Source organism: Papio anubis, chromosome 5 (assembly GCF_008728515.1).
Source record: "Papio anubis isolate 15944 chromosome 5, Panubis1.0, whole genome shotgun sequence".
NCBI classification, from domain to species: Eukaryota; Metazoa; Chordata; class Mammalia; order Primates; family Cercopithecidae; genus Papio; species Papio anubis.
The window spans coordinates 2,784,574-2,798,357 of NC_044980.1; the positions used below are offsets into that span (position 1 = coordinate 2,784,574).

The window sequence follows — 13,784 nt, forward strand, 5'->3', positions numbered from 1 at the left end:
GCAGGGAGAGCTCTGCCCCTTCTTATAAGGTCACTAATCCTTTTGGATTAGGATCCCACCTTTATGGGGTCCTAATTGCCTACTAAAAGCCCTATCTCCAAATTCAATCACACTGGGGTTAGGACTTTAGCATATGAAATATTGGGGCTCCCATTCTGCAGCAGGTATATTCATCCCATGAAATACTACTCAATAATGCAAAGGAACGAGTGACTGAATTTCACAGACACTGTGAGTGAAAGAAGCCGGGTACTGAGGAGTACATGCTTTGGATTCCATTTAAACAGGGACAGGAATGAAAGAGGATTTGACTGTGGGTGAGGGGAAGTTAGTTGGGGAGGGGGCACAAGGGAAACTTCTTTGGCAATGCTTTGTCTATACTGGGGTGAGAGTTACATGGGTGTACATATTTGTCAAAATACATGGACTGTGCACTTAAGATCTGTGCATTTTATTGTGTTTCGGCTATAACTTTTGTTTTGGTTTGATATGGTTTGTTTTTTGAGACAGGGTCTCACTGTGTCACCCAGGCTGCAGTGCAGTGGCATGATTATGGCTCACTGCAGCCTCAACCTCAGGGGCTCAAGTAATCCTCTCACTCTGGCCTCCCAAAGAGCTGGGCTCATAGGTGTGCACCTCCATGCCTAGCTTGGGTAAACTATATCTTAACATAGCAAAGGCAACTAAGACACTTTCCTGGTGATTTTCAGGCACTCCCAGGTCAGAGTGCGCTATTTTAGTAGAGATGTTCCATTTTATGTATTTTAAAAAATAATTTCAACTTTTATTTTAGATTCAGAAGGTACACGTGCAGGTTTTGTACATGGGCATACTGGTGACACTGAGTTGGGGTAGGGATCATCCCATCACTCAGGTAGTGAGCATAGTAACCAATAACAGGGTTTTCAACCCTTCCTCCCTTCTCCCTCTCTCTCCCTTGTAGTTAGTCCCAGCGTTCTAAACTTTTTAAGTTTTCATCAGTAATTGACTTTTATATATGATTAGTTATCTCATATAGATAACTAATTGCTCTGGTTAGATCTTTTTGAATAGTTCATCAATAACCGATGATTACAAGCACTTCTGTCCTATTTCATTTTCACCTATGTGTAGGACTCTTCCTGGACTCCATTTCATACTAAAGGTCTAGAATCCTTGGTCAGTTATACACTCTCTTCCTTGCTGTGGCTGAATGGTAATATCTGATAGAAAAAAAATCCCAACACCATGATTTTCTTCAGGGATATCCTCTCTGTGACACTGATCTTTAGAAATTTTGTATCAATACGGATTTTCAAGTCAGTTTTAACCTATTATTTTTCAAAGGAGATATCTGTCACTATTGTGGTAGATATTTTAATTTATTGAAAAACATAAATTTTGCTGTATTTATTTCAGACTTCTACTATTTTTACAGGATTAAAATGTATGTATCTTTCTGGTGAAATTAAATGTTTTGATTTTTTTTGGGTGGATTATGCACTAGTGTGACTTTCATACTTAATATCTATTTTGTCTGAGGTTAATATCATCATACCAGCTCTGAATGAATTAGTGGTTTGCCTGTGACTTCTTTTTCAGTCTTTTAATTCCAAACTTTCTGTATTCTTTTTTAAGAAGTCTATTTTTAAAAGGGTATTGATGAATTTAATTATAACTATTTTAACAATAAGTCTTTAAACTAGAGGTTTAAATTTTTTGTGATTTACAATACATTTGGATTTATTTCCAAATAAATCCATGTTTGCTATAGCCCGTAATTTTTTCTTATCTTTCTTTCTTTGGTTTTACTTTTAATTCTTTTCACAATTTTTTTTAAATCCTCAACTAGCTTGCAAGATCAACACTTTTATAACTCCTTTTGCTGGTTCTCATAGGATTTGTAAAAAGATTTTTTAACTTGATTAACCCCAAGTTAAATACATCCTTACTTTCCTTCTAAACAATAGTTAATTTTCCTTTGGTTTAATCACTTCTCTCTTAAATTACGTGCTATCCAGAATTTTATAATTTCTAATATTTTATTTCTTAACTTGACAATTTTTCACCCTATTATTATTGTTTCTAAAGGCAATGCTTGTTGAGATTTACCATCATGTGTATATTTTCTCTGTTGCCTGTTGCTTTTCGCATTCCAAATCTTCCTTTGGGGTTGCTTTCTTTCAGACTGTAGTGAACACTCTCAATTTTTCTTTGTCAGAAAAATTCTTCCTAGTGCCTTCATTCTTTAAGATGGGGATACTGGTGACAGCAACTTTCTGACTCTAGGTGACAGTAACTGTCTCTCAATATTTAGAAGTCATTCCATTGTCTTCTGGTTTCTACTAGTGATTTTGAGAAATCAGCTTTCAGTTTGGATGACTTTCCTTTGTAGGCAGCCTATCTTTTATTTCAACTTGGTAATAAACTGCTGAGTTTCGGATTACAGGAAAGCACCCTTATTTGCCCTCACTCTTGAAGAGTATTTTAGGGCATCCAATTCTGGGTTGGCAGTTATTTTTTCTTTCTGCTTCACTGAAGATCTTGTCTTTGCCTTTGATGTTCTAGAAAGTCACCGTCATACATGTAAATGAGAATTCATTTTTGTTTATACTTTATTTGGCTTTCTTAATATAAAGATCTATTTTTGGCCGGGCGCGGTGGCTCAAGCCTGTAATCCCAGCACGTTGGGAGGCCAAGCCAGGCAGATCACGAGGTCAGGAGACCGAGACCATCTTGGCTAACACGGTGAAACCCCGTCTCTACTAAAAAATACAAAAAACTAGCCGGGCATGGTGGTGGGCACCTGTAGTCCCAGCTACTCGGGAGGATGAGGCAGGAGAATGGCGGGAACCCGGGAGGCGGAGCTTGCAGTGAGCTGAGATCGCGCCACTGCACTCCAGCCTGGACGACAGAGCGAGACTCCGTCTCAAAAAAATAAAAAATAAAAAAAAAGATCTAGTTTTTTGCCTGCTTTGGAAACTTATCAGTCCTGATTTCTTCAAATATCTTCTTTTCCTAATTGTCTGTTATTTTATTCTTCGGGTATCTAGATAGGCGCATATTAGGTCTCCTTTGTCTATTTTTCAGTATCTTAGTGTTTCCTTTCATTTTTGATTATCTCTATTGAATTAGGAGTACTTTCTTTAGGCATGCATTCCAGTGCATTTCTCTCCTCAGCTGTGTCTCACATTTATCTAACAGCTAATATTTGAATCTCCATTGTTTTTCTTACTTTAACTACTACGTTTTCCATTTCTAGAGATTGTATGTACTTATTTTTACAAGTCTGCCTATTTACTTTGATAATATTCTATTGTTTTCTCAAACCTTCAGTACTCTATTTTTCCTTTAAACGTATTTAATATAATATCAAATATTAAGTGTATTTTTACTCTGGTAATTCAGTTATTTGAGATCTTTGTGGTCCTTACTGTGCTGGTCGTTCCATTTTCTTTTCTGCTGAGTCTGGAAAGTAGTGCTTTGTTTTCCCATATGCTCTGTCATTTTTTAAAGAATTATAAACTCATGGTTATTAGAACCTTATCCACGAAAATTCCTGAAGCTTTCGTTTAAGGCACGTTTTCCAGAGAGATCTGATGACTTCAGCCAGGTTCCTCAGTGCAGTGTCAAGTCAGGAACATTTTATTATCAAGAGTTTTAACTTTTCCTTTTGAAAATAATTAGACTTACATAAAAGTTTTGAAAATAGTTCAGATTTTTCATATTCCCTTCTCCCAGGTTAACATTCACATGTCCATAGTATAATTATCAAAATAGAGAAATTTATATTACTACAGTACTTATAATTAAACTATAGGTCTTTTTCAAAATCTACCAGTTTCCCACTATTGCCCCATTTCTGTTTCAGTATCAAATCCAGGGCACCATATTGCGTTTCTACGTCACCTTAGCCTCCTCACATCCGTGTCATTCCTTAGTCATCCCTTTTCTTCCATGATCTTGACACTTCTAAAGAGTACTAGTGAGTTATTTTGTAGAATATCTCTCAACTTGCGTTTATCCAATGTATTTTTTTCATGACTAAATTGAACTTATACATTTTGGGCAAGAATAGCATAAAAATAATGTCCCCTTCTCAGGGCATCATATCATGGTCAGTGTAAACTGAATTCTCAGTGTCGTGTTATCAGGCTATACGGTGGCATGACTGAGAGGCCTAAATCCATGTAGAGGCCTGTTTGTGGTTACAGATTCTCAGGAAAAACTTGCTTCTTTACACAGAGCCAAGCCTTAGACAATTGTGTTTTATTGTTTTTATTACTGTTATTATTTTTCCATTTTCTTTCACCTTTTAACTACAGGTATAGAGTTTCATGGTTCTATTTGGAAGATGTGGATCTGATTTTATACCTTAGAGTGAGCCTGAGCTTTATCTCTTTCCTCCATGCACACATTTTATTAAACTGAGAGCTCTAGACCTCTGAAGATGAACAGATACAATTAGGTCTTGGAATACCTCGTAATTTGCCCTTTCTTATTAATTTTTGCTTTGGTCACTCATCCTTTCTTTGTGTGCATTAAAAGAAATACTGAGACACATACGTATGTATGCATATATATACACGTACGTATATACACATACATATATTCAACTATATTTGATTTATAATTTTAGAAATTCTGTGTCTGGAGGGTTCCAAGATTATCTGACCTACCGTTTAATAAATATGGATTGAATAAATTAATATATATAAATTAGGTCTATTTTATGAATGTATTTATAGAAATACTCACAGGTGTTACCAATATTTTGTACAAAGATATTCATTGTAAAAGTATTATTTATAATAGGTCAGGATTGGGAAAATTAGGAAGTGGTTAAGTGAATAAGGGTATGCCCATTTGAGAAAATTTTATGCAGCCATTGAAATTATATTTCAAGGTATTTTTAAAGGGATAAGAAAATGTAGATATATGGCTCATCAAAGTGAGTTAAAATAAGTTAATTTTACAAAGTACATAGAAAGCCCTTATAATAAATGTGTCAAAAGTTAACAGTGTTTACCTGTAATTCTCATACACTTTTGTGCTCTCAAAGTTTTCTACATTCATACATATAATTTTTGTAATCAGAGAAAATAAAAGGATGGAGTAAAATGAAATTTAAAGCTGCATTCATGAAATAAATATTGAGCATCTACAATATTATATGCATGACAGCAATGCTGCCATCTTTTCAGCCAGCATTTACAGTGAAATTATGGTTAATAAGAAGATTAAAGAATAGTGTCTTCTGATTAGAAAACCTTCCCCAACAACTAGATAGCCAGAAAACATTTATGGAGATAAAAATAGAAAATGTTACTAGTTGTCACCTATCCTTTTTTATTCTCCAGTAGCAAATAGAAGGAGGTAGATATTCAGCAAGGCAGAAATCAATGCAGTGAATTTTCTCTTTCCAGGTTGACTCTAGAACACCTTTGTTGCATTTTTCTGGGAGCCAGGAACCTGGGACCATGTCCCCTGGCTCTGCAGCGAATGGGCTGCAGTTTCCTTACTGACAAATTGGATGATCTCTATCTAGGACCTATTTTGATTTGGTGATTCCAAAGGTAGGGTTGCTATAGAAAGTGGATTTTTAGTTTTATGAATATTTTCAACAGTTACATTTTGTGCTGAGTATAAAATAAGACTTTTATGAAGTTCAGTTTTTTTCTTTATGAGTAGCCTTTTGGGGTTCTACTATTGCCATATTTATTTGGACATACTCAGTCCAGAGTTATCCCTTTTATCAGAACTGTAGTTTGGGCTTGTGGGTCAGTTGTCCAATACTGAGAGTTTCACTGTCTTAGATGTTAGATGAAATCATAGAAGTCACCACCATTGAATGTGAACAGGTTAAAATAAGAATTATAAAGTGAGGGGGTGGGATAGAAGTTGGTCCTTGGATACTCTGCCATCTCTAGAGTCTTGGTGGCAGCACAAATTAGCAAGTATTATGTAGAGAGGTTTGCAGATATCTCCATGCCTCCATAAAATAAGTTTCGGAAGGTTTTATATCTAAAAAAGAAATACAGAAAAATGTTAACATAGATTTTGCTGGTGAATATGGGAATGTTTATTTACTGTTGTTTCATGTATGTTATCATAAAAGCATTTTCAAATTGAAAAGAGAAATCTTCTTAAGCTGAATTTTGAAGCCCGACAGAGGTGCCCAGCTGCTGGAAGCCGGTCCTGTCCTTGCACAAAGGTCAAAAGGTCACTGAGTTGGAGACACATCTCCTATCATGGTCAATAATCGCCTAAGTGATCCCAAGCAGTGGGTTTGGGGTGGGAATCACAGAGTTCTTTCTTCTCTAACCAAGAAACAGCAGCCAGCCCCATCTACAGCAGAGACGGAGCTCCACGAGCAGCTGCAGGCAGCCAGAGCCCCTTCTGTGAATTCCGACGGTCGTCAGCATCAAGGACAGACGTGTGTTCGGTAAGAACACACACTCCTCCTCCTCAATCTGTCTCTCTGGGCAGACTCACTCCTTGAAGGGAAGGCAGACCCTTTACCATTTTTCCCTGCAAAGCTGTATCTGCCTTGAATTCCGAAGGGCGTTGAACGATGCCTTGGTCACCGTGCACTCCCTTCACTCCTCCTTGATGTTCATCTGGGAGAGCATGAACAGTGGAGAGAAAGGGTTGTTAATTTCTGGCTTCTTGTTTAAATTCTTTTATGTCTTTTTCAGAAGAGATTACAGCTCCTATGGAGTTTGCTGTCAACCATCAGATCTGCTTTTTTGACACTAAAGGTTATTTGTCTTCTTTTTAAAATATGCATTATTCGGATGCAGTGGAAAGGTATGTACTTGTTTTTGTTATGAAAATATGGAATTCTTAAGCTGAGCTTGGTCTGGTCTTCCCAACTCTTCTGATTAATCTAAGCGTCATATTATCACCAGGCCACAGAGTTAAGGGTATGAATGGAAAGCGCATTAAAGAGAAAAGTGAAGAAATATCTTAGTGCATTAATCTGCTATCTTCGTTTCATGTAAATTCAGTTTTTAAGATGGAATTTGTCAGAAGCTATATTTGTGAATTGTGTTTGCACTTTCAGTGTAAACAAACAAACAAACAAACAAAATAGGTAGAGGTACTACAATTCCTTTCCAGTACTGCGATTATCCTTGACCTATACTTTAAGAAGCATGTTAAGGTACTTGTGGAGAAGCACTCTGTCTTCCCTGATTGTACATTACACCCTTCTAATTAGGACAAAGGATGGAAGCAAGATATGCTCTCAAATACACCTACTGTGAACTATCACGACACATTTTTCATGTAGAAATGCAGAAACAATTAGATTCTTTTCAACAGAGAACATAGCCTTTATCGGGAAATTATTACTTTGCTAATTGGTTCCTTGTAAGTACAAAGTTAGGTTATTGGCTTATGCCAGTCCTCAAAATGTGGTACTCAATTGTTTAGATGTCTCCTTTGATTGGCATCACCTGTGTCCTAAATAATTGTGTTTTTATCCAAGTCAATATTGTCTGCATTTATCATGCATTGAGTGAAAACTTTGGAGTAACTGTTAGGATAATTGGGCATTGGGGATTCTTAGAATTCTTTATTATGTGGAAATGCCTAAATAACATCTGTTCCAACATTCCTGTTATTCAGGGCTGCTTTGTAGTTGCCACGTCTTCAGGGACCTTCAAAACAAGAAACAAAGAAATTCAATATAAACTGCACTTCATGTAAAGCCCTTTAAACCCATCAAGAGAGTGTGACCTGGGTCTGGGTTAGCCTGAGCCTTAGTGGAGACAGAAGAACTTCCCCAACATGCTGCCCCCTCCCTAATTTTAATGTAAGTCCTGGTCATAGCTCTTCCAATTTTTTTCTTACCATCAGTAATAAGGATAATTTAAGGACACTTTACTGAGGCTAGTTGCTCTTCAAACTAAATGGAACTTTGATTCTCAACATACATTTGCATTTTAATCCTGGGTACTCAGAATAGCTCTTGAATACTGGTGGCTTTTGAATGGATTTACACCCAGATTGCTTTTGATTGAGATATTCTTTCCCAGGAAAGGGGTGGTTTTGGTGCAATGTGGTGAGTAACCACCATGCAGGTGGAGACGGGAGTTAGGAGCTGCCACTGGGAATGGACGGCTGCTCACTACACTGTCACCATGCTCAGGAGGACGGAACAGGTGAGTCCACACCTGCCTGCAATGCCCCTGGGCTATATTGCCATACTGAGCATGACATCACGTACGCTGTGCCGAGTGGGCTTCACTGACGGCTGCAAGCAGCAGTGCTCGGTGGGGTGGGATGCTGGGGTGTGAGGTGTGGAGTGCTGGGGTAGAGTGTGGGTTAAGCAGCATCTGGCCAGCCCAGGCTCTGAGTAAACAAATGGGAAGATAGTGGTGGCTGTGGTGTTGTGGGAGTTGCAGGGTGGCTGTGCATTGGAGGCTTGGGGGTGGGGAAGTCAGATAGAGGCCTAAGTTCCTTGCTTCTGGTTTCCAGAAGGAACCTTCCCTCCACCTCCCCCACTTTTAGGTCCATCATCAATCCGGACCACCTGTCCTGCAACCTCAAGCTCAGAAGCAGAGGCTCAAGACTGTTTTCGAAGCTCCCACAATGGCATAAAATCAAATGTTAAAAAGAAATCCCTTACCCGACATCATTTCTAGTGATCTTCTCTGATTGAACTCTGATGTCTACCAGTGTGTGTGACACAGCTCGTTAGTGTGTGTATGTGTATGTACCTAAGTGTGTTTGTGTGTGTGTGTATGTGAGTGCCTGTGTGTGCATACATGCTTGTGTATGTGTATATGCATGAGTGAGTGTATTTGTGTGTGTTGTGAGTGCGTGTTTGTGTATGTGTATATGTATATGCGTGAGTGAGTGTATTTGTGTATGTATGCGTGGGTGCTATCTGTATGTGTATGGCTATAAAAGACTTAGCTCTAATTTCTTTTATATTATTCTTATGCTTTTGTACTTTTAAACTTTTGGGAGATCTCTGGGTCGGCCTTTTCCTTGCCTCTCAAGACCCAGCCCACCTGCCATCACCCTGAACTAAGGAGAGTTAGGATGGGAGGGCCAACAGCCAGGGCAGGCACATACCTGCTTTCTGACTTTCTGTCTTCTGGGCTGATGTGATCTGAGAGCCTTAGGACATAGACCTGAACTGAAAAACAAAACAAAGGAAAACTAACCACATCAGGGTATCAATTCAAGAAGATAGCATTTGTGTCAGGAATTAATGGCATGTAAATGAACTAAAGAAGCAAGAGACAGGACTCGGGAAAAATACCAGAGGAATAGGGGCAAGATCTGAGAGTTGCAATAGAAAATGACTGGGGTCCCAGGGGCAGAAAAGGGATACATAGGAAAAACAACCCCACAAATAATAGATGAGAATTTCTGAGCTAAGGAGATTCCCACCTCTGCAAATTGAAATAGCTAATCAACATCCAAGCCTAGACATCTCTAAAATCAAAGAAAAAAATTCTAAGTTTCTAGGTTCAAATACGCAGCTGTTAACCAAACAAAAGCATTAGGCTGCTATTTGTTTTTTTTTCTTCAAGTACAAACAGTGCAAGTAAAATGCAGTGAAACACAGTAAACATAATCAGATACATGCCAGGTGGCACAGGAAAAGGACTGCACACTAGGATTTCTATACCCAGCCAGGCGATCACTGACCTATTCAGGTAAAAGATATTTAAAAATATACACGTTTCAGAGAATACTCAAACTGTGAGTCTACCGAATACACTAACTGCAAGCTAATCTGAGCCAAATACCCAAGAAAAGTCTAAAGAAACAGCAAGAGGACAGCCCCAGCTGCTCCAAGCTGAGCCTGAGTGGGCCTCTCTCTCTCTCACTCCGAATACATGATTACATACTTACTCTCTGGGAATGTGTAATTATGTACCACATTTTGTTTCTTGAAATAGAAGAGACATATTGCTAGGGAAAGTCTTATAATGATCTGAAACAAAATCAGCTAAACCCTTTCAGCAAAACCTGGGGAGTGGCCAGGTTCCGCGGGATCTGCCTTAGGGCACCAGATGAAGGGTGCTGAAGACTCAATATCCTATACTTCACAGCATCCAGTTTAATCGAAATGGGGTGTTGTATGTGGTGAGGTGCAGCGGGCGGATTGGGGGCGGGCAGAGCAGTTGAAAAAGTAAAACAACTTCTTGTGGAAAATAGTATCCACATCTCTTAAAAGAAACGTGTTGTGCTATAAATGTGAGGGAAGAACAGGTAAGAAAGAAAAGAATAAAGAATAAATGGAACTCCTGAATTGATGAGCAGGAAAAATGAAGGCATTAAACCAGCAAGGAAATCCAATAGGAAAAATCAAGCAAAATAAGTAAAAATTGTAAAATAAAATAGAGATTAAAGTCGAGTATATTCATCCGGATATCAATTGTGAAGGAACTGAATTCTTCCATGAAAAGCAGGGACTAGCTGATGAGGTCAAAACTCAAACTCTAGCTTTATGCTGTTAGTGAAATTGTTTATTTTCCTATCTTCTCTGCCTTATCAGAGTAACTGCTGTGTATTCGACACCTAGATTTTATTATTATTTTTTTTTTGAGATGGAGTCTTGCTCTGTTGCCAGGCTGGAGTGCAGGGGCATGATCTCGGTTCACTGCAACCTCTGCCTCCGGGGTTCAAGGGATTCTCCTGCCTCAGCTTCCAAAGTAGCTGGAACTATAGGCATGTGTCACCATGCCCAGCTAATTTTTGTACTTTTAGTAGAGATGGGTTTTCACCATGTTGGCCAGGCTGGTCTCGATCTCTTGGCCTCATGAACCACTGTCTGAGCCTCCCAAAGTGCTGGGATTACAGGCGTGAGCCACCTCGCCCAGCCTCTGTTGAATTCTTTACTGCTCAGAGAGGCAAGAACATAGAACTAATACGTTTTAGAAAGGTTTCTAACACTAAGACCCACATGAAATAATTTCTGCTGAATCCCCCATTGACCGGTTTAATCCATTTCTTGGAAGATCATGCTCCTCTTAACATTTTTATTAATTGAAATTTTACCACATGTAAAACAGTACATTCAATAATTAGCAATGTCTCCTGAGGTAGTTTGGTTTTGTTTACTGGAAAAAAGGAGTTAAAAAAAGAGTGGACAACTGTGAAATCTGCACAAATTTATAATTCCTTATCTAGCTATTTCAGAGTTCCTAGTAGGAACATCTATTACCAAGAAGGTTCATTCTGCTTGGCTTATCATCCCTTCTCTTCCTTTTTATTGACTCTCACCAGCTCTTGAGCCCTTCAGGAAGATGTTCCGCCTTGCTCTGGATATTACACTGGACCAGTTCCTGCACTGGACTTGCCCACCGGGGATCTCTTCCCATTGTGCCTGGAACATGCTGGGAGAGTTCTCAGCTCCCCACTCCACTCCCAGGGCTGGGTCTGGGTGTTGGCGCCAGAAGCTGCAGACATCCTGCCCTCGAATTTTCCGTGCGAAGGCCGATCTGCACACCACGTGGAAGCACTCTGTAACGCAGGTGTCCGGAAAGGGGTGAGAAAGCAAATCCGTGGCATCCTCCGTACGTATCCCTCCCGGCCCTCCCGGCCCCGAGCCCAGCTCCTCTTTCCCCTGTGCAACTGGGGTGAGGGTGTATCCAGCCTCAGAGTGGGGTCCTTTCCTCAGACCTACTCAGAGGCAAGGCAGTCTGGAGAGCACGCCAGCATGGCCTGGCCCCAGCCAGCCTCTCCAGCTGAACCCACCAAGAGGCTCCAGGAAGCACTCGTGTATGCTCAGCAATGGCGAACAGAGTTCCTTGTGACTTACCTGCCGTGAGATGTCCCCGAATGAGCCATGTTCCAGAGAAAGTCAGTAGCTACAGGGTGCAAGTTTGCAGTTCCTGGCGTCAGTCCACTTGCCTAAGCTCCAGAACTGCCACATAAATGGTAGCGATTTGTGCTGGACATGCATCTGTAGCAGAAAAGGGAAAAAACTGGGCTGCTGTTGCTTTTCTACTATTTAAATTTGGAGGTGTCTCCCCAGTGCACCGTTCTGGAGAAAATGTCCACATAAACAAATTATTATTTTACCAGTCTTCCTCATAAATGCTTTCCAGGCCTCCTCCAAAAGCCATAGCTGTGTGAAGCAGGGAACAGTTTAGGATTTGGGAAGGAAGTAATACTGCCAAGTAAGTTGCTTCATTCGAAACGTTATTGGTGATTGGTTGCTTTCTACCATTTTTTTTTTCCTAGCTGCCATCATGCTTTTTTCACCTGACAACATGTACCGAGACACTTGGAAAATGTTCAAAGGTAGAAATAACTGTTTAAATATTTTTCTAGAGAACTCATTTATTCTTGTGCCAGTAATGAATCACTTTACAATATAGTTTTTCAGAGGACGAGCTCTCCAAGTCTCTTTTTGCACAGTTGAAAAGCGTGGGTACTGAGGACGACTTGAGATGGTGGCTCCTCGTGAAGACACGGCTGGCCCTGAGCCTTCTGCAGTTAGGACAGTGTCTTCCTCCTTGGACTTTTCTGTGTCTGCATAGATTAGCTGCATCCAATTTCAAAAAATCCGGAAAGCTAATGAGAAAATGGAAACGTATCCAAGCAAAATAATTTGTTAACTAATGATTACTTTTGCTATGAAGAAGAGGGAGAGAGAGGTAGTAACATTTCTGAAATGAGAAGAGTCAATTCTGGTTTTGGATTTCTGGCAGTGTAGAGTGTTCCATTACTCAGACACATCAGCTTTTGACCCATCATTTTCCCTTGTCGGGGGAAGCCCTCCACCCCTTGTTGATTTAGTTATATTACCCCTTATATTCACATTTCCTTCTTGCATCCCCTCAACCCCAGAGCCCCGCAGTGGGTGAGGAGCCACCTTTCTATTGCTGTGTGATCTTATGAAGGCCTGTCAGGTTGCCATTTGTGCATGTATTTTAAATTGATGGTAATGGCTTGGCTGGTGGGAATGTAAGATGGCACCACCCCTGTGGAAGACAGTATGGGAGATTCTCAGAAAATTCAACCTGAAATTACCATTCTACTTGTGGGTGTGCCCACAAAAATGGAAAGAATTGAAAGAGGGCCCCGAACAGGTGTTTATCCACGTTCCTAACAGCATTATTCCCAGGGGCTGAGACAGGAAAGCACCCTAAGCATGTGGTGATGCATGAACAGATCAACAAACGTGGCACGTCGTACGATGGAACGGTAGTCAGCCTTCAACCGCAAGGACGTTCTCACACACGCCACAACGTGAATGAACTTTGAAGACACTGTGTTCAGTGAAATAAGATAGGCATCAAAAGATAAATACTGCCTGATTCCACTTATATGAGGTCCCCAGAGAAGTCAATTTAGAGACAAAAGTGATGAATGATGGGTAGCAAAGGCAGGGGTAGGGGATGGGGAGGTAAAGCTTAATGGGTGCAGAGTTTTAGGTGGAGACAACGAAAGAAGTTCTGGAGATGGGTCGTGGTGATGGCAGTGCAGAAATGTGAAAGTACTTAATGCCACAGAATTGTACATGGTTAAGAATAATTAAACTGAGAAATTTTATGTTATATATATTTTGATAATATTTTGGAAAAGATGCTACTAGTCAAATGCTCTATTTCTCCTCCTCCTCCTGCTTCATTTCTTCTTCTCCTCTTCCTTCCCCCTTCCTCTACTCCTCCTCCTCCTCCCTCCTTTTCCTCCTCCACTTCTCCTTCTTTTCCTCCTCCTCCTCCTCCCTCCTTTTCCTCCTCCTCCTCCTCCTTCTCCTTCTTCTTCTCTCCTCCTCCATCTCCTTTTTTCTTCTCCTTCTTCTCCTCCTTCTCCTTCTTCCCCTTCAT

General features: G+C 40.1%; 1 long non-coding RNA gene across 1 annotated transcript; it reads right to left on the reverse strand.

The window, feature by feature from the left end:
* Positions 1-4,913: 4,913 nt before the first annotated feature.
* LOC103884901 lies at positions 4,914-11,248 on the reverse strand. Its single transcript, XR_647719.3, has 3 exons — positions 11,230-11,248; positions 9,067-9,130; positions 4,914-7,643 (listed from the first exon to the last, which is right to left on the reverse strand). It is a non-coding gene; the product is annotated as an uncharacterized LOC103884901 (long non-coding RNA).
* Positions 11,249-13,784: the final 2,536 nt, after the last annotated feature.